Here is a 22641-nt window from a genome sequence, read left to right on the forward strand (position 1 = left end):
TACTCTTACTGTCTGGGAAGTATGAACATTTGGAAATAAAACACAGACAAGAGACAACTTATTCCTCTTCCTGGGACCCCAGGTGAACTTTAGCACAGACCTAAATAACTTTCAGAGCCAAAATCTTGTAACAGGGAGAGCAATAGTAGCTTTGAAGCGAATGTTTCATCCTGTCCTGCAAAGGAAACCAACTATCTGCTTTTAAGAAACAAGGAGGGACGTGGAATTACGTCAGGTATCCAAGCACAAGTGGGCAGTTGAGTCCATGACATTTGTCCAAGCAGAGCCATGTCCTGCTACCACTGGGCTGGGTGATAAGGAAGGGCAATCTGCAAGACTATATCTTTACTGTTTATTTTTTTGCTAATTTTACCAGTGTGATATAATGGGAAGGGAAGAAAATAAACAACCAGGCAATGCATGTGGCTATCTGCTTAAAAATAGTTCAGATGGGCTAAGGTTTTAGCCTTTATCTCACTGGCTGACCTTGCTAATACAGTATGTAGATCTCTTGCCAGCTAATCGGCGGACTGTAAAGCATGGTTTCAAGCTGTGGGCAATGATCTGTAACAGGAATGAATGAGTGGGTTTTAGCAGCCAGGATCTGTAGCCTACTATCTGTATCTGACAGCTGTCACCCTCCCGACAGAGGCCAAGGCCTAGCCCTGCATTTAAAAGCAGCATGGCTGATCAGATTACTAGGACAGTGTGTCAGAACTGACTGCACTGAACTAGAGAGACAGAAAGTAAATCTATAAATAGCAGTTCTGCTTGTCTCCATGAACTGCTGAAGGATAACCAATATTGAACAGCAAATGCAATGTTTAGTCTCTGAAACGGGCGGAATACAGTTCCTTCCAGATCAGAAGATGCTGCTGGATGATGTAAGGGAAGGACATGGGAAGCTTTGTGGGCAGGCAAGTTGCTATTCTGGCAACAGCAATGGCTGTGTTTGCAAGAAATACCATGTAAAAAAGTTCTCAGTCCTCAAGACATTGAAAGCAACGTATCTCAAAGCCACCTTAGACCAAAGTCACATAGACCAAAGTCACCTTTGTGCAAAATGCATGCAAAAAGTCAGCTGTTCCCTGGGGAATCCCAGTGCTCAAACAGATGCTGGGATAAAATGAGAGCCTCTCTGTTTGATACCTATTATATACATGAACCAAGTTTTCAGGCACAATGGTTGAGCTTTGAAAGTAACTCAGAGGCAGGGATGTTGTAACCGCGGCTTCCAAAGGCCATGGGGAGAGCAAAGCTCAGTTACTGGACATCAAGGAGTTATAGACGACCTGGCCAGCTCTCTGCAGTATGTATCAGTGCTTTGAGGAGCCATTCATCACTCTTAGAAGTTTCCACTGGTAAAAGCAGAATATCTGAAAATTAGTAAACAGCTTTGGAACAGCCCAGAGGTCAGCAGAAGGAATGGAAAGTGAGATGATAAGCCAAGGCCAAGGGAAACCAGAATGGTGAGAATAATGTGGTAGATCTCTTATCTCTGATGAAGTGTCAGGTAATACCAGAAGCTACTGCAAGCAAAATAGAGGTCCATAAAGGTCTCAAGTGATGTGAGGAGTCCTGGGTCATTTAATATAAAAATTCAAGGTATACAAATGTGATAATTCAAGGTATACAAATGTGGCTGTCTACTGAAAAAATAGTTCAGATGAGTGAGACCAATCAGTGATGCCAGACGTCCCACTAGCCCTGTAGTCCGTCACCCCCAGGGACCCACAGCAGCATGCCCCTGGCAAGCATCCTCTCATCCTTCCCTACAGCACTCCTTTTGCAGCCGAGGGACTTAAAAGCCAAAGGTGGGGCCTCTGTTGTTTAACGCTGGGCATCAATACTTTTCCTCATGAATCTGAAAACAGGTGATATGTTTGTAACGGTGAAGATGATATTTATCCTCCGAACTGGGGAACAAATCCGAATCTTTCCAGCCCGTAGGTTTCAAAATAGCAATTTGTTGGTACCCAAGTGTCATGTTTACCCTTGGTGGCAGTGATGAATTTCGCTAATAGCCAAATACTTTTATCAATGTATTTTCCTCAGCTAATTTAGTGCTCATGAGATGGTCCTCAGTGACAAACCTGGCAGCTGGCTCCCTCCGCACGTCAGCAAACTCAGCAGCGTCTGCGCCACCTTCCTCACGCTGTCCCCGGTGTGCATCGAGCCTGGCCTGGAGGAGCTGTACCTGGGGGAGCGGCCAGTTCAGCAGCCGAGTCCCTGTGGCGCTTGCTCTCTGCCAGGACTGTCATCAAGGTGCCAGTGGCAGCGGTGGCCGTGCAACGCGTGCACCTGCCTGCCAGAAACTGGGCTGGCACCCAGCGGACTCCTTCCACACAGGTTTCCGAACAGGCGTCAGATGGCAATGGCTCCTCGTGCAGCTGCAAACCAGTGACCTACATTAGCAGTCCCCCGAGCCGTCCGAGGCCCCCAGAGTTTCTCATTAGTGACAGATTCTTATTTATTTCATGTAGTCAGTGGCTTCTGCCAATAGACACTGCACTCCTAATTAAAAGCTGACTTCTTTCATAACCTACAAAGTCCTATTTCCACCTCTGCTCCAAGAGGCAGAGAAATGTGAGCCTTTCCTGTGGCCAGGCTTGTCCTCCATTTAACGGCAGGTTCCACAGACAAAGCAGAAATGCATTTTATTTTTTTAAAGACAGCATAAAGCAACAAAGTTTGAAGGACATCCAACATTTATGCTGTGTGCCCACTTAATATCACAAGGGGCTTTCCACAGGAGCAAAGGTTTTCTCAATAAAGGGTCTCATTGGCCGGTTGGATCAAATCATGTAGACACCAATATTTTGCTTCTGGCAATACCTTAAACCCACAGTTAGGCAGGTGTAGAGACTGCAGTGGCCTTGAAACTCTAGCATGGTTTATACATGGTATACACATCTTTGAGGATTTGGAGAAATCTACAAGGGATCTAATGCTTTTCCACCTATTGACATTTACAAAGCAGTTTAAATCATGCATGAGAGGCCTCAGGCACATGTAGTTCACAAAACATAACTCTGCGCTCCCAGGGAATTTAAGCTGACCAATGCTCTTTATTAGAACCGACAGTGAAAGACAGCTCTTGCAAAATCTGTACAAGAAATGCAATGCAAAGATGACAGACTTAATGCCAGTGGATATATTATGCAGATTATCCAACTCAAGCCTTGCTTGTTAAATAAGTTTCATGCTTTCCTCACTCCCATTGCCCCTCTTAGGAAATATCCTCCCCTGGCTTTATCATGGGAGCTGTTCCCTAAATTCCTTGATCAATCATCTGCTTTCCAGGACTTCAGACATGCTGAGTTAGCTCTGAAGATAAGACAGCCATGCTTAAACAGTAGAAAACAGTTAAACCTTTTCACCTAACAGCACGACAGTGCCATGCACATATCAGACTAATACTTTAAAAACTTAACAGCTATTTTGCTGATGAAAGAATAGGAGGGATTTTAAGGAATCCATCATCTCTGACAAGTCACCTTGAAGCTGTGAATTCTCAGTGCAATGTAATTTTTTCAATATATGCTTTTGCTATGTACATACAAATGAAGAACAAAATGCTGAGATCCTTGCTCCAGTTTTGATCAGTTCTTAATTAAATTTTGAAAATCTCTAATACAGATTATGTAAGAATCTGGCTTCCTACCAGGAGAAAGAGACTATGTGTAATTTGGATGTTATCTTAAAGCTTGTGAACAGTGCTTAATATATATGCGAAAGTACTCTGTGTTCACGTAGAAACGTAACTTGTGAAACTCTCCTCTTGGTGAACACCGTTCAAACAATTATTTTCCCTGACTTCACCCAGAACTGATGTGAATACGTGGTAGGGTCCATATTTTATAGAGCAACTTTAGTTCAGATGTGAATTTCAGCCACTAATGAGTACACTGACAGCCTCTTGGAACAGCACATTTAAATGTCCAACCATGTAAAGGTTGTATCTGAATACGTATATAAGAATACAGATATTAAAAAGCCATTTAAAGTAAATAAATAAATGTTAGTGTATAAAATTCCTATATATACATCCATATCTATATATCTATGTATTATATTACATATGTGTGTGTGTGCATATGCATTGCATATATACATTACACATATAGTTAATATTATTAAGTTATCAGGGAGATGCTCACTGACTAGCAAATGGAAAACTAAAAATCTTTTTTTTTTTTAAACTAATTCATTGAAACTAAAGGTTTTAAAGAAAGAAACTCAGCCTTACAGTGACATTTCTGAATCACTACTGGTGGCTTGCTTAGCAGCCAGCCAGGTCACACTAGACTTGACCTAATAAAAATGATTTGCTTGATACCACTCTATCAGTACCGCAGAAGCGTTACTGGCAAATTGAAATCACTGGTAGCTTTTGCACAAATAGGAAGCAGAAACGGATGTAGACTAACTACTCTGCTTAAGGGGAATCAAGGGAAGGGAATCTTTTTCACAATACCACTTTAGTTTTCCTTTAAATCCCCAGCTAAAAATAGCAGCAAAAGCCCCTTCCAAAATGCCTTCGATGAGTATAAGCTCAGACTAGCTTAATGGGTCCTATTTACAGTCACGCTTTTGTTACCGGTTGTAAAACACATGGCAAAGCATAAAGTGTGACACCAATGGAGACATAAGAGGCATTTAGTACTCATATGTAACCCCACCTCTTCAGAAATTAGACAGATAACATAACAATGAATGTTTCATAAGGTTTTACAGTTTGATTCACTGCTGACGGAAATCAGTAAAAAGGTTATAATTGACTTCAGCAATACTGGATCAGGGCCCTAAACAGACCAGAAACCTGCACATTGTAGAGGGAGGGAAGTTAAATCTGTTCAGCTGCTTTGTTCCTGGGTCTTGCTAAAATACCTTTGCCATGGATACTGCAGCTTTCTCACCGGAGAGCGGGAGCACCAGGTCAGAACCAGGCTCTGCAGGCTCCTCGGGGAAGGGTCACAGCAACTGTTAATCACATCTTACCGACCACAGGATAATCCGGTCAGGCACAGTCGTTCTACAGCAGTGTTACCGACTTCTGTGCTCACACACTATATACCAGATGCCTCAGGTTTTTTGTATGATGCTTTTTTTCAGCCATTATGTGTATTAAATCAAGAGATAATTTTCCAACTGCCATAGGTTTTCATCTGCTAAAAAGAATTCCTTTGGAAATATTGGTATCAGTGCACGTCAAAGAAGCAGCAGTAAAATGAATTTTAAAAGGCATCTAAATGTTAATTTTATACATATACGGATACAGGCCAGCATACCAGGTAAATATAAATGCTGTCATACCCAACCACAAACTTGGGAGACTGGTAGCAATATAGCAGTGAAAGAGCAGGATAATCCATATACTATTGAATACAATTTTGCAAATGTCCTGTGAGCTTTAAAACACTGAAATTCATCACATACATCAAGATCCTAATGTTGAACAATTTACATAGTCTTGAAAATTGGCAGGGAAGAAGATCTCAAGAGAGGGGAAAAAGAAAAACAAACAGAAAATCAAATAGTAACCTCAAACCATATCACGGAGTACTTTAAGCTAATGACTCTAAGATAGCCAATGGTTTTGCCTATTATAGTACCTTGCTCCTCTGCTGAAATTCAAAAGAACTGATTAATATCGAAAGAGTTTATCTGAAAACTAAGCAAAGAATACTTAGCAGAAAGAGCAAGGAAGAAGCATCTTGTATCAGTAAAACTGACATGTAAGCAGTTTTCTTGATCAAATTTTGGTTAAATTCAGTGAAAATGTAGTAGTAAAATGAAATAAGCCAAGTCTGCTTACCTTCAATAATCTATAAATATCTTTCTAAGGGCAGAACAGCTGCTTTAGTGTGGGAAAACCCATATGCAGTACAATTTCTCATTTACAATTATGAGAATAAATTATATTTCATATTCCTTCCATGTCCAGGTTTTTTTTTTTTTTGATTTTACATGGGACATGGTGGCAATGAGATGGACTTCCCAGAGAGACTGGCATGGAATGTGTGAGGAGACGAATGCTTCATGTAGCTCAGGTTAGTCAGCCAAGGAGGCACAACATAAACTCACCCATGGCCACTCCCTAGAAGGGGTTACCATCTCTCTTCACAGTAGAAGTCTTCTCAAGGAAAGAAGTGACCTGAACTAGAAGCCACCACCCATCTCTATGGATTGTCCATGTTGTGCCTGCACAGGAGCCACAAGAGCTGTCCCCACATGGCAACCCTGCCCCTTGGGTAGTTTGGGGCAGGTCCAGGGGGCTCAAAACCCCTCAGAGCAGGAGCGGTACCAGGGATGCTCCTGGAGGACAGTGCCTCCTGGTCACCGCCAGTGCAACAACCACGGGTGGCCCTCCAGCAGCACGCGGAGCTGGGCCAGGAGCACCTGGTGCCCTCCCTGCCGTGCCTCCCTCACACTGCGTCTGTGCACGTGTGGATGATGGATCCAGGCCATAAACTGAGGCGGTATTAAGCAGGCGCAAAATACTGTAAAATATAGTAAGACTGCTGTCTTATGCATATGCAAACAACTTCTGCACTCTGCTTTGATCCAGTGGCATATTTAAAACATTTCTGTCTGTCCTGTGACTGGTTCGTTGACATCTCTAGCCAGGCCCCAGTCTGTTACTAATTGGCACTGCTGTTGTCAGGCTTGGGAATGAGGCCAGAGCCAGAACAGGCAAGAAAAATAATCCCCTGCCCATTCCCAACGATGGCTCGTTCTTGTCGGGAGCACTGCTGAGACAAGCACACGGGGAGGCTGCATAGCCGTGGCACTGCCCTTGTTCTCTGGAAACGGAGCTCGCTCTCCAGGGGATATTGATCTCAACACACTATTTAAAAATGCATTAAATACATTTTTTCTCTCTATATTTGATAGATATAATTATGGCAGTCCCTAGAACAACATGCCTGTTTGTAGACTGCTTTCAAATTCATCTAATTTGTATTGCCAGATGGTATGAATGATTGCTACAGATAAACTTTGGATACGTTCCATTATTAATTGACAGAAGCATGGTCACAGCAGAACGCTCATCCCACACTGCATATCTGACAATTAATGGTTAAAAGATGAAAGTACTGAGGAAAAAATGAGTCCCAGGAGTTCCAAGTCCCATTTTATAGCCTTGAGAGCTAAACTTAAACCATCAAAATGTATTATGCTCTTAGATCTCTACACCAGTCTTGTTGTACTTGTGCAATTTCCAATCCCGTCAACAGCTCTTTGCAAAAGTCAGGCTGTGGTCATGGTGTGCTATACGGTGGGACTGGGAAACAGCACAGGAGAGTGAAATCTGACAGTCTTCAGGTTCAAGAAATCAGATGGCTGTAAAAACCAAATGTCTCAACCGAGGCTCATTGCAGATGGTTGGTTTTAAGCTGGTATTCTGCATAAAACACAAACACAGGCGTTGTGATGAAAAGCATAAAACTGAGCGCAGTAGACAAGACACTTGCACCCACGTTACAGAGAAGTCCTGAGGAGCTGAAAATACCTTGCATTTAAATATTTTAGAAAACTGATATCTAATGATTATGACTTCAATGAATTAAGCCAAAGCTGAGAAAAAGCAAAGTGCTTAACTGATAAAAATTTTTCATTTTCCAAGCTATGCCACCAGAATACATATAATATACACTGAATCTTTTTTTTTTTTTTTTAAAGAGCTGACATTATGAGGCAAGAAATCCTCAGATTTGGGATAAAGAACATTTACCAGGGACACAAGAGCTTAAAGACAAAGAGATGAGGAAGGATGTCCTAAGACTTGAAAAAGAAAAATAGATGCTTTGTAGATTCTTGACTTGCAACGTTTTTTCCTCTTACTATGTACTGAACAGCATGACACATCTTAGAAACAATATTTACACTTATAGTACAACTTTCATCTGCAAACTCTTGCATGTCATATACACTTGCACACTTCTTTTCATAAACACACATACTGAGCATAAACAGCCAAAAAAAGGTATAAAAATTACTTCATCTGAGGTAGGACAATATGGCCAGTTGGCAGAGAATACGTGTACTATATCATGACTTAGAGATTGATGCGAATAGTGTTATAATTGCAACTGCAGAATCTGCTTGGCAGAGATGAGGAAGAATACAAAAACGCAAAATGAAGTTTGACTGGTGCAGGCAAGCTGATAACCCTGTTCTCTGCCCTCCTGTACACATCGTGTGGCTGTAATGATGCACAATGATCACAGACACCCACAAGTTCAAAAGCTGAGCTGTGGATTCAGGTCTTTAATGTTAGGACACTGATTTGTGCAGGAGGCAAACATGCCTGGAAAAAAAAAAAAAAAGAAAAAGAAAAAAAAACAACAAGGAAACAAAACCAACCGAACAACAACTTGTGAAGATTTCCTTATTGTATTATTTTACTTTGGGTATTGCCCCATGCTACCCTCTGGTGTGTTTCTGAACTGTTTCCTCAGCCAGATCGATTGCTGTCTTTCTTCTGGCTGGTATATGTGGCATAAACACAAAGGTGATACCTACAGTCAGCATCAGATCTGACTGTTCCCGACAACTCCTGTGATACAGCAACCTCAGGGACTCGAGGACACATCTGTGAGTAGATGTAGTAGCTGCCATCTGCACGAACTGCATTATTTAACTGCATTGGCACTGATTAACATTTGCTGTAACCTATGGTAATGGGCTCTGGGGGCTTTCCATGTCTGCTACACAGTGGCAGCTGATGTCTCCTGCTCCATCCTTAAAACAGGATGTTTTAATTTTTAATGGAGCACATGTTCGATTGGCTATACAAACAGGCTAATCTGCAAAGCATGTGCTCAATAACAAGCCAAGCTATGCAGCCAGAATAACAACACTGCTTTGCCATGCACGAGATGCAAAAGGCTTCCTGTTTTATGCCACCCTCGCTCAGCACTGATGGTCAAGAGAAATGACTGTGCACGTTCCCCATTTTCAACAGCAGCCCTTAGGAATTAGCTACTACCTTCGCGGCACCTCAGGCTGCCAGCTCATTTCGCATTTAGGAAGCTGAAGCAGAGAGTTGACAAAGTTCAGGTGCCTGGAACAGAAATCACGATGGCATAGCAGAAGCATTCAGAGGCAAAACTACAGCACGCGCTAGGAGGGAGAGCTGGGTCGGGGCTGGCACGCTTGGAAGAAAAATGAGCTGGTGAGCATTTACACAGATAGCAGAGAAGTGAACACTTCCCTGTTGCTGAAAACAATATATAAATAAAATTCTGCACGTCCCTTCCTTCTCTCAGATCTCGTGTAACCCACAGACATTCTGCTTCAGGGCATGTCTACTAAGATTATGATGTCAACATTCTGCGTTAAAAAGCATGAATTACATACAGGTTAGAAGTATCAGGTAGAAGCATAGCCTGCCTCTATGATACTGTTTGGTTTTGCCAACATAAGCTCAGATGCTTTTTTTTTTTTATAATCCCAAAGAGAACAGGAGTCCTCTAGAGATGAAGGCTGTAACGCAGTGTTTTAACATGTTTGTGATGGGGAGAAGCTAGCACAGTCACAAGTGTTTCCCTTGAGATGGTATTTTTGGGGAGGAATACAGGCCGTTACTAAGTCCCGCAGCCAAACAGATAATGAAGATTGCTAGAACAACAGACATATGCAAACAAAAAAGGACTAAAAAAATAAAAAAGGCAACCACTGGGAAGACATGTATTTGTTGGTGTATCCAAAAGCAGATGGGTTGGAATCCAGGAATCCCAAGCTCTTGCCTGTGACACCTTGTCAGGATCTTCACTTTCCAGACTCAAGGAATTTGCTTCTCTTTCTCTCCTTTTTTTTTTTTTTTTTTCCCCTCTTAAGAAGCATGTTTTCCCAAGTTCAGTAGGTTTTTCTCTGTTTCTTTGAATCACCTGCTACCTCTGACCTGATTTGTCTGTAGAATATGTTAAAACTATAGCAAGCATGGGCTTATTAAACAATTAATGGAATGCTATTTTAGGACAGCCTTGTCTTGTTCCAAACCTGTACTCACGACCGTTTCTGAAGCATAAACATGAACTGACCTTTCAAAAAGGTCACTTTTATTTTTCTGTGTTTTCTTCCATGATGAATTATGCCTTTGAGAAAGGCACTAAATTATTAAGCCTTTCAATAGATGTAAGAAAGTTAGAGGAATGTTAAGAGGAATTTCATTCTTGTGGTCTTCACAAAGTACACATAGGAAGCTGTTTGATGGTTTGGATTGGTAAATACATCTAATGAGCTAATGAACATCTTTTTCTGCCTTAAGACATGCATTTTGAAGATGCTGATGTAATTATCCCCCTCATAAGTGGCCAGCCAGGTCTCAGGGCAAGAGCTTCAGCATTGTGAAATGCATTTCTACCTTTTGAACCAACTGATAGATTTCCAGCAGTGGTCCACTGCCTGAGAACAGATCTGGCATTCACGCTTTACTACTGATTATCCTGGAAGCACATGAGAAAAATCCGACTGTTATTGCTTCTTCTGTGTTTTTGCAAGCTGTTGGAATATTCCAAAAAACACATACAAAAACATCATACATTCACTGCAAACTTAGAGTAAAGGACAAAAGATCCTCGCACAATAACCTAAAATCCCCTGCTGTAAATGCTGCTAGGTATTGGGCACAACAACGTGAGAAATGGTTGAGAAACCCCACTTGGAGGTTAAACGCTCCATCTCCCTTCCATCAGCAATAACAGACCAAGTGCCTGAGCTGATCTCTACAATAACAAGATCTAAATCAGTGAGGGCAGTATTAGAGTTTAAAGATAAAATGAGTATTGATTGGTGTGCTGAAGTCCACGTGCAAAAGCAAGCTTTGAACCCCTTTGATAAGAAACCTTGTCTGTTTGAGAAGTCAAAAACTCCCAGGAATGTTACCAGATTCTCAGTATGTACAATCTGTTGACATCTGAAGGGGCAAGTATAAGCTCTCTGCTTATCTTTGCATCTATCACAATCACCGTTATCACATAGGAAATAGTTCTTAGCATAGTGGCAATCATCCAAGCCCAAATTTCAGACAGTCTGGAGACAAAAAAAAAAAAAAAAAAAAAAAAAGTAGCTATGAGCTATGGAATTCAGGTCTCTTCACTATGCAGTTGACAAAGCTGCATTCATCTCAGTTGTAACTCAGGAAGGTTTAGTCTGCCCTACAGAAACTGAAAAGCTGCTACATTAATGCACAAGGGTGTCCTTTCCATCAAGTTCCTTAATTAGCTTATCTGGAGAAAAAACTATACCAATCAAATTAAATATTAATCACATATAAACTGCTGATCACAATCAGCTGGGGGTTCACGCATGCAGAACGTAGGGATCGCAGTGTGATTTCTTTTCCCAGAGAGTTTCCTCCTGCTCTCTTTCCATTGCCAATTTAGCAAATTCATATAAAAAACAAAGGCTGAGTTTTCCAAATACAACATTAACAACAGACCAGAAGTTTTTCTGCACTAAAATATTGAACTGAAAATTCAGTTCCTTTAAATCTCTCTAAATCCTTGCCTCTGATTGGGTTCATTAATAAACATGCTGGTTTTGTTACAGGGAGTGACATATGGCATAATCCGCTAACAGGAAGAAGTATTTTGCATTTTATTGTAGAAAACAAACATGCAAACAGGTTTTCACAGATGGCTTTCTTAGCTTCTGGGAGGAAAAAAAAGCTCAATAATGCTTGAAAACAATTCTCCCCCCTTCCTTAAAAGAAGAGAAGGGAAAAAAATTTGACTGGAATTGCTTTTCAATTAAAGTAAATTCTACTATACATTGCAGCTATACTCCAACTTCCCTTATACTATTGTTACTGCTTTAGTTATGCATGAAATAAAAGCCTATCAACTGGCAAGTATCTGACAGTATGTACCTAGGGAAAGAAAACAACAGGGTGAAATTCTTGGCTGAATTCTTGACTCCATCCATCCCCTCACAGAATTCTCTTTCCCTACAACAAGGCTAAGATTTCACCCTTGATATCAGAATGACACCAATTTAGGACCTAAATTCAACTTTCAGAACAGCACAATCAAGACAGCGTAAAACTGATTTGTTCTTCTGATAAGGAGAGCCCTAAGTCTTGTTTCTGGGGTTAGAGCTTCAGCTAAGTGCTCAGTGCTGTGAGAAAACCACCAAAGATACCAGAGAAGACTTTTAATCAGGAGAGATTTGGACCTCTGTAACTAGACCTCTGCCCATATTCCCTCATTACTCTGTTGGTTTGGTCACACAACAATGTGAAGTCTATGGTCCACAGTCTTGGAATAATCTTATGTTATTTAAAATCTAAATTACGGGTAAGTTGCAATAAGTCTGAGAAATACTTTACATACATGTTGTGAACGTAGAGCACCTTTCTCTTCTGGTCATTCTCACTCAGACTTGCTACACTGCTCCCTCTTCAACTTCTCACCGTAGCCTACTGGAAACATGACAGACCTTACTCTGAATTTCATGGTGCTCTTTGTAAGGTCAGTTTTGCAGTATAGTTTTTCAGTTTTGATCAGCATATCCAACATTGCTCAATCCCAAGGCAACTCAGCTTCCTGTCCTCCCCAGAACATCGATGTTCCCACTGCTGCAGCAAACACAGACCTCTCTGTGCATCTCCTAGAACTGTGAGGTTTACTAAGAACTAAGAATTCTGGGCTACAGCAGTATCCCAAACCTTTGGGGGACCTCATGTCAAATACGTCCTTTAAATATAGGTCCCTGCCATTTCCATTTGACTAAATCTCTGCCTATCGTGTTGTGTGGGGACTGGAGAGGTAGATGATAATTTGACATAAGGTGGTAACAATCGGGAGTGAAGACATCAGACCTAGTTGTGGAGGGAGGAAGTGCTTGAACCACCTGCTTGCCCGGGGCTGCAGAATCCTACCTTAGCATCACCCAGAAGAAGTATGCAAACCCAACTGCTTATGAACACAGAAAGTGGGTACCTTTCCTGTAGTCTGAAATGTTGCAGCTGCCCCTTCTGTAACTCTGGTGGAGGTAACGGTGCTCATGCATAAGCTGACAGAAAGCTGTGGCAATCTTGTAGGTAAAGTAACAGTGGACTCAGGAATGGTCCTTCCTGCTAACTTCCACTGGTATTACTAGGACTCTCATTAACAGAAGAAATACATTCCCTAAGATGAAGAACAGAGCGTTCAAAGCTCCCCAGGGCTATAAAACTTGCCTTACAATTAGAGTTTCCTGAAGGAGCAAAGAGGAGACTTTGTTACTAGCAGGCCAGTCTCATGGGAGAAGGAAAGACCAAGAAAGCTGGTTTCCGTGTGACTGGAAAGGAGGATCGGTGAATCCATGAACTGCATGTTTCAGCCTTTTCTGTGTGCTAAAATACAAAACAAATGTTCCAGAAGTTTTCTGCATTAGGTGTGCTTAAAAGCTCATGCTGTCTACATGGCAAAAGCAGCCAGTCTAATCCCTGTATCTCTTTTGCATAAGGAATCTGAGCTGACAGCATTTAATCAGCTCCAAATTTACACTACTGATCACCTTTTCCATTTAATCATGACTACGGCCTTTCAAGAAGTAATTCCCTTTGGTTAAAATTAACAATGACAGGCTGTGTTTTTACACACTGTTGAAATGTGTAAAACAATCAGATGGAGAAAAAAATGCCCTCCTTTTTCAGAGCTGATTTATGATATATATGCAAACCCTATTAAAGTTAAACCATGCTTTTCAATGAAATGAGGATTTCCAACAAGCTGCTCTCCATTTTATTTAAGGATCCCAATGACTGATACAAACGGTGGTAATCAGCTCTATTGCTAATATAGGATATTTGGGCTAGGAGATAACATACTTAACCCTTAAGTGAGAAATAGCTCATAAATCACAAGCACTTTCTGAGAGAAGTATAATAAGACCCTCTCTTGTGAGCAGAAATCAAATGATATCCAGCTGAGACACATTATACTCCTTTCTCCAAAATCTAAAGGTTAAATATGAAGAGAAATTAATGTAGAGAAGGAAGATCAGGGGAAGTGGGGACAGGAGTAGGTGGCAAAGAGGAATGCAAATATCTACATGGGTGGGTTAACCTTATCCCGACAGATAAGATGAAACTAGGGAGGAAGGACGTATGGCTTGGAAGAGAAGGAGAGCTCTCAGAAAATGACAGGGCCTGCTGGATGCCTTCAAGCAGTCTTGGACGGAGTGTACACTCCTACATCATCCAAAGGCTGAACAGAGACAGCGACTAGAAGCACTGTATTTCCCAGAGGCAAAGACACGAGGGGAACATGGAGCCATGTGACACTGAGGCCTGCTGCAGCCCCACAGCTGACAGAGCACCAAAGGCGTGCGAAGGCCTCCGTGACCAGGCACTTCAGGAAAAGAACACCCTGACCAGCACAAGCCAGACATTGAGCCAAACTGAGGTGTAAAATGGATCACTCAGGGTCACCAACTCGGGGATGAATTCAAGGCCAACACTGAGGAACGCTGAGTAAAGCCTCCTGATGTGAGGAACACAAAAGCCCACTGAGGAATACCTCTGTGTCTGGCACGCACGCCAGCCCCAGCAGAGAAGCAGGATCATGCTGTGAGGTCCTATCCCATCGCAACTCAGCAGTGAAGCTGAAGCTGTTGCATCTCAGCCATCAACTACTCCCAAACCGCTAAAACACAACATGCAAGCTAAAAATTATTCATCATAACTATTAACTAGAGGATCCTACTGTGTTTTGACCGTTGAAAGGAGAGGTAAAAGCTACAGTGAGCAGTCTCCACTGCGTAGGAGTGTTCAGAAACACGTGATGAAAGCCAACAGCATTTCTGTTTTGGCTTCGTCTCAAGATTTCCTTCTGGGTTTCTGTGTTTTCCTTCTGCTCAGGGGAATGGGAGCAAAGCAGGTGAGGGGGGCTCAGCTCCTGGAGCAGCGATGCGAGTGGGAGGTATTTGGGCAGGTGGAGAAGCCTCAGTGTCAAGGCACACAGCAGTGACAAAAGGCTTGGCTCCGTGGTGTCCACTGCTACGTGCCATCTCCCTGCCTCACCCACATGGCTCGCAGCAGCACAGGGGCAAAATCACCAAGAATAAGGACCGTGGCATAACATTTTTGTTTTTGTGAGGTGGCAAAGAGCAGGAGAGCTACCAAGGAGAAGTTACCTGGGAGAAGAGCTGGGGTGAGACCAAGGAAGAATGCTTCGGTTCTGCTGGTTTTCCTAGCACACATCCGTAACGCTTACTGATGGGTTTATCACCTCGGTTCTCTGTATGGGATGCAGCACTAAAAGGAGCCAAGCCTATCACTGAAAATGTGGAAAGCTTGTTTTTCTCAGAGCTGGATAGAACTACAATGTAGATAAACAGGGACATTTCCTCCAAAGATTATTCTCCACTACAACTTTTTCTGTGTGCGTGTGCTGCTTGCAGAACATTCAACTTGTTTCCAAAATAAATAGCTCCCAAAGAGGGTTTAATAGGGTTTGCTGTTTTCCAGAGGAAATAGATTGCAAACAAACTGTTTCCTGCTCCTATTTCAAGTGAATTTGGGTCCAATTATTTTCTTTTTTAACATAAAGCTAAATGGACTATTCTGCCCTGTCCCTGACTGAGTCGAAGCATGATTTCTTTTGATTATGCTTTTATGTTGCAAAACGTAGGGCTCCACAGACATAATGGACATCTCTGGGAGAGTGGCAGCAATTTTTTTTATTTTTTTTTTTAAGTGTGCCAATGCTTGTCAGCGCTCACTTTGGTGCCTGCTGTGCCAGAATAAAAACACCAAAGGAGGCAGAGGGAGGGAGAGAGGGAGGGGAAAAAATCCCAAACAAAATAAGTACTGTCCACCATGCCTAAGGGAGGCTGGCACAGAGGTGGGCAGAATTCAATAGTGTCTATGTGGGGCATATCTGAAGCACTAGATGAAGTCTGATTTCCGTTTTCTCCCAGTTATTCTGACTACTGGGTTTATTCCCCCTACCCCCCCAATTTATTTTTTTGCCCCTTTTTTTTTTTTTTTTAATGGAGCAGTGATAATTAGTAGCAGTAGGGAGGGGAAATCTTGGCAGTTTTCCCATTGTGACCTTTATTCCAGAACATATTTTGTGGTCCAAAAGCTTCCATCCTTTTCTTTGTTTAGTTTATAAATAATGTTGATCAGAAAAGGGAAAGGGAGGGAAGCTCCCCTGTTCCTCTTGATGGGAGGTGAATGCCATCAACTTCCTGGTATGGAGGGTAAAGCTGGAAAGTTCGTCACTGCCTGGATTAGTGGGGTATTACCAAGAATCAAACCACTGATTTCCTTGAAGATAAAGACCTTTATGTTGGCTGCAACTTAGGAATGTACAAAACATGTTCTCATCTTCCAAGTCAAAGAAAGAAAGAAAAAAATCTGTTTCTATTTGTCTGGCTGTCTGTAGCCCAGGGGCAATAAATTCTATTGCAGGGACAAGGATGAAAAATAATGTGCTTCACTTTTGGTATCTGGATTTTACAAAAAAAAAAAAAATCCTTATATGCTAGCTACTGAATCAGCCTCCAAGGGCCCTTCTTAGTGTGCGTTCTCAGCAGACACACTAGCTCCTAGCCCTAATTACAGCCACCTTTTTTTTTTTCTTTGATGGATCCAGAGAGAGGTATGTGCCTTGGTAATTACAGCAAAAGTCTGGAAGGTTTCATTTTTCATTTTCTTACAGATTTGTATTAATGACCCTGGGCAAGTCACTTAACACCTCTGATAAAATTTCTACTTGGGATCAAGACCCTGGCTATAACGTTAAAACTCAAAATCAGACTGGGAATCTTTATAGGCATCTCCTCATGAGGGTTCAATCTATTTTCCTAGGAAAAAAAAGACCTGGATGGTCTTTTCAGTATGGAAAAGGCTGCAGGAACGCATATTGTCTTAGGAGTATAAAAAGTCACAGTTTGCATATCAGATATGAGGCAGTATTGCCACCTTTTCCTCATATTCATAGAAAAAAGATTTTAATCATAAGTCCTCTTAGTCATCTGTGGTGTAATTTGCTCCTGGGAAGACAGAGCAGCCTCCAGTCTTTTCCAGGTTCATCTCACACATGCCCTGTGCTGCTTCTCAGCATGAAAATGAATTCCATCTCCTAGACTCAACAGATGCACACGGCAGGTTCTACCTGTTATACGGAAAAAGGCCTCGGGACACATAAGTGACTACCAAATACCTGCCAAAGAGATAGACACTAAAACTCTTTGGTGGCTTTTAACTTAATATTTCTTAATTAAAATAAAATTGAAGAGAGGGGAGAGAAAAAAAAACAACCCTTAATTGTGTCAGCCATGGAAGAAATCTGAGATTGAGGGCTCCAGAGAAGAGAAAGTCCTTTTGGATTAAAACTCTACATTTTATATTTTATCTCCAAAAGGCTATAAATGAGGTTTGGGATTTAAAAAAGATTTCATATGATTTTGTAATTACCCAAGTTACTATTACCTGATTAACACAGGAATCCTAATAGTCTGTTGCACTTTCATTTCTCCAGTTGTGGTTGTCATGGGGCTCGACACCTGTCACCTGTTCATTTACAGGCATTTTAATTAACCTACATTATGTATGCTTTTTTTTTCCCTGGATTTAGTGCCTGAATTTCATATTAAAAAATAAAGTTAATAGCTACCTGAAGGAGGGCTGCTGCCAAAACATTCACAGTCGATCCTGCCACATCCATTTATCAGTACATGTCGTAGCAGCAGCAACCACCGGCGCTTAATTGGCAGAAGTATAGGGTAGAATAAATTCCTTCTTGCAGTGATATAGATCTGATACCCTGCCCTAAACATAAGGTCTTTCATGGGGTTGCCTGTGGAGCTATAGACAACCTGTATATAGTTGGTTGCATTTGGACCTACTTTGCCGGTCCAAATCCACATAAAAATCCTCTGGATTTTGCTTGAATATTGACAGAAGAATCAGGCCTGCCACCCTACCAGAAAAAAAGTCCTAGGAAAAGGAGAGGTAAAAATATGAGTGCCAACATTTTATTTGGGTGAAATGGTTCTCCATAACCACTTAGCACACACAGGCTGCTTTCATGTGTCTCCTCCTGTTACACGTGTACTGGCCTAGCAGAGCAGAATTCCCCTAAAAGCTTGGGTCAAACCAGACACAGCTGGCACATCACATCCAGCTTCCCCACACAAACTGACCTGCGGTGAATTCGAGCCCCAGGTACCTCCCCAGGTCTTTAGAATGAGTCCTCTGCAAAGAGAGATCTGCCCAGCCTTTTTCTTCTATAAAGCAGGCAGAGGCAGCCACTTGCTTCTTTGCAGGCAAATTCAGCGTCTCTGGAAAAGCTCCCAGGCAGCGGGGTGAGCTGCATGGAGCTGCTGGCATCGAGCTGGGGGCTCTCCTCTAGAAACAGGGCGACTGCACACAAACTGCTGACTGAGAACCAATTCTGAAACCGTCAGCCTCCTGGGCTGTGCAAGAATGTGGGGGACATGTGGGAAGACCACTCTAACACCCTGGACAGCGTTATTCAAGTGCCTGGGAATGCCTTTGGTGCTCTTTCATTTAGTAGTAAAGACAAATCCTTACGGATTAAACTTTTAAAGTAGCCTGCGCAAGATAGGAAGCGGCTTCTCTGTTACAGCCTAGATCTGAAATGAATGGAAAATAGCAATGCAACTGATTCTCCCTGTCATGCCATTGAGCCACTCCCATCTTTAAAACAGACACTTCACCACCGAGGTCTGATCCTCTCACAGCCTGTCTCTTCCCCATCCTCTCTGGAGAAAACAGGCAACCTGCCTTGACTGGAAGGCTAAAAAAAAAAAAAAAAAAGGAAATGGAGTTGCCAGACTTAGCTGCTTTACCAAAAAGCCAGTTTAATTTCAGAAGACACACCTTGCTCTGCACTGTGAGAGTCACCAAGCTTGGGCCCCAACAGTTTCCAGGAGAAGCTTGCCTGCAAGTTCAGATTCCACCCAGAGTGACATCCTCCTTTCAGAGCAGGGGGGAGCTTGGAAACACATTTGGATTACCAGACCCTGGAGCACATTTTGTTATAATCAACAAAATGTTCTCGAGTGCAGACAATGACAATGTCATGGGGACTGTAATATGTTAGTTAATAGGGGTTATTAAGGGGTTCTTTTCATTTTGCACAGGCCCATGACGATCTTCAAGGCTGATGGATAAAGGAGCACGCATTTAAGAGATGCAGCGTTGGTGATCATGGATCTTACAACCCACTTGGACCATTAACTATCTAAACCAAAGTATGTTCAGTATTCTGCCCCATCCAGAATGGGAACTCCATAGGTTGCTGTAAATGTGACAGCAACATGATTTCCATGTCACTACGTGACTGACGGCAGCACACAGTATCCAAATGTACTCTGTAATATCCTACAAACCACCTTGGGCGGCCAGGCTGGAGGAGAGCAACATCAAATCACACTCAAAACTGCACTAAAACCACTCTGCTCTGCGATGCTGAGGAGAGCACCCAGTGCTTTGAAAGAGATTGTGGGCACAGCACAGTTTACGTGGGAGCATTTGTGTTTTAAATCAGATAATCAATATACACATAATCACAAACAACTGTCCCTTTTGACAACAGATAAACAGAAATTACTTGTCAACTGGCTCTGCAAGCACCAGAATGCCACTTTCAGTAAGATCTGACGTCTCTTTCAAGCAACAGAAAGAAGAGTGGGAAGCCACAGACTGCCTTTCAACGCTGCATGCACGGAACCAACTATGAAACTCTTTTGTGTTCGGCTTTCATGAGCAGGACTGGGGAGAATGAACTGTTTGGTCACATCAACATGAATAAATATATCAGCCCCATCACCCAAACGATGCAGGGAGCAGCTTACCCTCCACTCAAACAGGCCACCTGTCTGGGCACCAGAAAATTGCTCTATTCATTCGAATTCGTTCTTCCAAATCTGCTCCTGTTCTCAGACATAGCAACAACTAATAATAATCCCACCCGCAGCACACGCTACCCGTCGGCTTCACACCCTCGTGGCTGAAGGAAAATTAATGTCTGATACAAATCTTTTAAAAGGAAAAAAAGGAGAGCAGAGCTCAAAAAAACTCACGGCAATAATGATAATGAAAACAAAAAAGACATTTCATCTAAGGCAAGAACTCCAGCTTGTTTGTAACAGGAGGGAATTCAGTCTGCTTTCTATTCCTCTCTTCTCTTTTCTCTCCTCTTTACCTCCAGTGTATAATAACTGCCTTCTCTTCTGCACATTCACAGCCTTTTGTTTGTTACTTAATAGCTAAGTCTGGGGCTGGGGAAGGGAGATGGGGACACGGGGGCACTAGAGTTGATGCCAGCTTTGACAGCTCAGCACTTTCCAGCCCAGGCTCCCTGCAGGCTCCCACCGAAGTGCGGCTGCACTCGCGCGACCCCCACCCCGCCCGGCCAGCAGCGGCTCTCCCACTGCTCGGCACAGATGTCAAATGGCTGCCGAGTGCGGAGCCAGGCCCCCAGATTTCAATTCTTAAAGGATTAATTGCCGAGATGAGCCGCACTTCAGTACAGAGCGAGAGAAGAGGTTTTTCCTTTTAGCGTCGACTGTGCTCCTCAGAGCCTGGATCTGAGCCATCCTTTTCCCTGTTTTGCCCCTCCACTTCTCGGAGCCATCTTCGCCTGCAGTGCCTCTTGCATCCACAGCCAGGCACGTACGGCTGGGAGCTCTCCCAGGGCCTATAACTTCAACTGCACAGAGTCTCCTGCTTCAGGCAATGATCTGCTCTGGTTCTTCCCACTTCAGCAGCTATTTCTCACTACCAAGAAGGACAATAAACCCCCCAACTCCATCTCCCCAGCCGCGATCCAGAATGTTATGCATTTGTGTCAGTGCCTTTGAGCCAGGCGGGAGGCAGGGCCGTGAGGTGGGAGCCCTGCCAGGCAGCGTGGGGCTTGCGCCTCAGCCCACCTCGCCCCCAGCAAAACCCGAGCCCAAGCCTTAGCGCGGTGCTCCCGAGTGGGCGCAGGGAAAACCGAGGGAAATGTCACCGCGATGGGGTGCACGAGGTGAACGTGACCCTCTAAAATTAGCAGGAACTCCCACATCCACTTTTCAGTGCCGCAATAAGTAATTCTCCACGAGTAGGGAAAATAAAGGCTGGAGCATACGGTTTCTATCTGCGCTGCGCAGAAACTGATTAAAAATGCTAACAACCATGATTGTCCAACAACCAGGAGCTCCCAAGAGGCTCATACACACAGATGGTGATTAGTTTGGGATGGCCAGAACAATCACTAGTACCATGTTGCAGTAACACCCACAGACTATCTGTCACAGTCCCAAGAGACACTTAAAGGCTGTTTACTTCATACAGTTAACTTGAACCATAAGCTTTACAAGCCTCTTTGATACATTTTTAATCACTCTCCTCATAAACCTATAACATTTCCCTGCACTGATACATGTTTGGGCTCTGTGTATCACCAACTCCTCATCAGGCTGGAAGCAGGCTGAACGCCAGCAGCCCCGGCGAGCGGCGGCACCGAGTGCCTCCATGCTGCAGCTGCGGCTCCAGGCACCGAGACCCCCGTTGGTCCCCGAGCCCATGCTGCCGTCCAGCCATACAGCACCGCCCGGCCATACAGCACCGCCCGCCCTGGAAACGGCATGGCCGAGAGATCAATAGTGGCCGTGTAACAAGTATCAGGACGGTTGGACTAAGCCGACTGTTTATCTCTGCAAGACTTACTTTTTCCAAGGAATTCTGCTGCTCCAGGCTAAGAAAATACTTTTATTTAATGGCTGGTGCATTGTTTGGGAGTTTGTTTTTTTTTTTCTTTTCAATTAGGTCCGATACGCTGAATGTTTCCAAGCACTGTGTGCGATGTTGCTTCCAGTGCTGTATTTCTTCCAGAGATTGTAATCTCTCTTTAAACAAAATGAACAGTTTTATAATTTATACCTCTCAAAGAAGAATCTCCCAACAGCAGAGCAGCCTTGCCCTTCCCTGCCAGGCAAAGTGCTGGGTCCCGATTCTGCAGTTAAGCTCACATGAGCAAACAGCTCTGCCCATGCAAAGCTCTAAATGCAAACTGAGGAATTAATCACCCCTAAAACCCTGCCCAGAGCCAGGTCTGGGGAACCAGGACCAGACAACAGTGCTTAGTTCTGTCATCTCAGCAATTGCTCCAGGGAGTTAGTACAGTGAAGTCATTGGGAAAGCAGGTTAATTTACGGCAGAAGGAGATGTGGGGCATCGGGCTGTGGAAAGCCACTTTTGCTGCCTGTTTCACCAGTGTAAATTTAAATAACTCCCACAGAGAAATCTGAGATTCACACTGAGCAAATGTTAGTAGACTCTGCTTCTCCTTTGTTGTCGTTTCTCCTCCTTTAATTGCCTCATCTCTTTGGAGAGAATATGAGCCCACAAATAGATTTTTGTAATGTTTCCTTTGCCACCTATAAAACTGTTTCTGCTTCTGTCCCTTACCCATATGAGATCACTTCCCACCTCTGTGCAGCATGAGGTAGGCTGGTGTAGAGGTCTGAGTACAAATCAGAGAAACCAGAAAGTCGTGGCTTCACTTGGTGACCTTGAGCAAGTGAAAATGGGATGGGGTTTCAGTACCCCCGCCAGAGAAGAGGAATAAAAGTGCTGGAAAACTCAGAGAGGAATGAAATAGGAAGGAATCAGTCAATATATGGCTC

The 22641-nt window shown here is 43.1% G+C and overlaps 1 protein-coding gene across 11 annotated transcripts in view; it reads right to left on the reverse strand.

The window, feature by feature from the left end:
• Window positions 1–22641, reverse strand: part of AUTS2 (activator of transcription and developmental regulator AUTS2) — a 763430-nt gene that overhangs the window by 153280 nt on the left and 587509 nt on the right. The gene's annotated exons all lie outside the window — the stretch shown is intronic.

Source organism: Cygnus olor, chromosome 20 (genome assembly GCF_009769625.2).
Source record: "Cygnus olor isolate bCygOlo1 chromosome 20, bCygOlo1.pri.v2, whole genome shotgun sequence".
In the NCBI taxonomy this organism is placed as follows: domain Eukaryota; kingdom Metazoa; phylum Chordata; class Aves; order Anseriformes; family Anatidae; genus Cygnus; species Cygnus olor.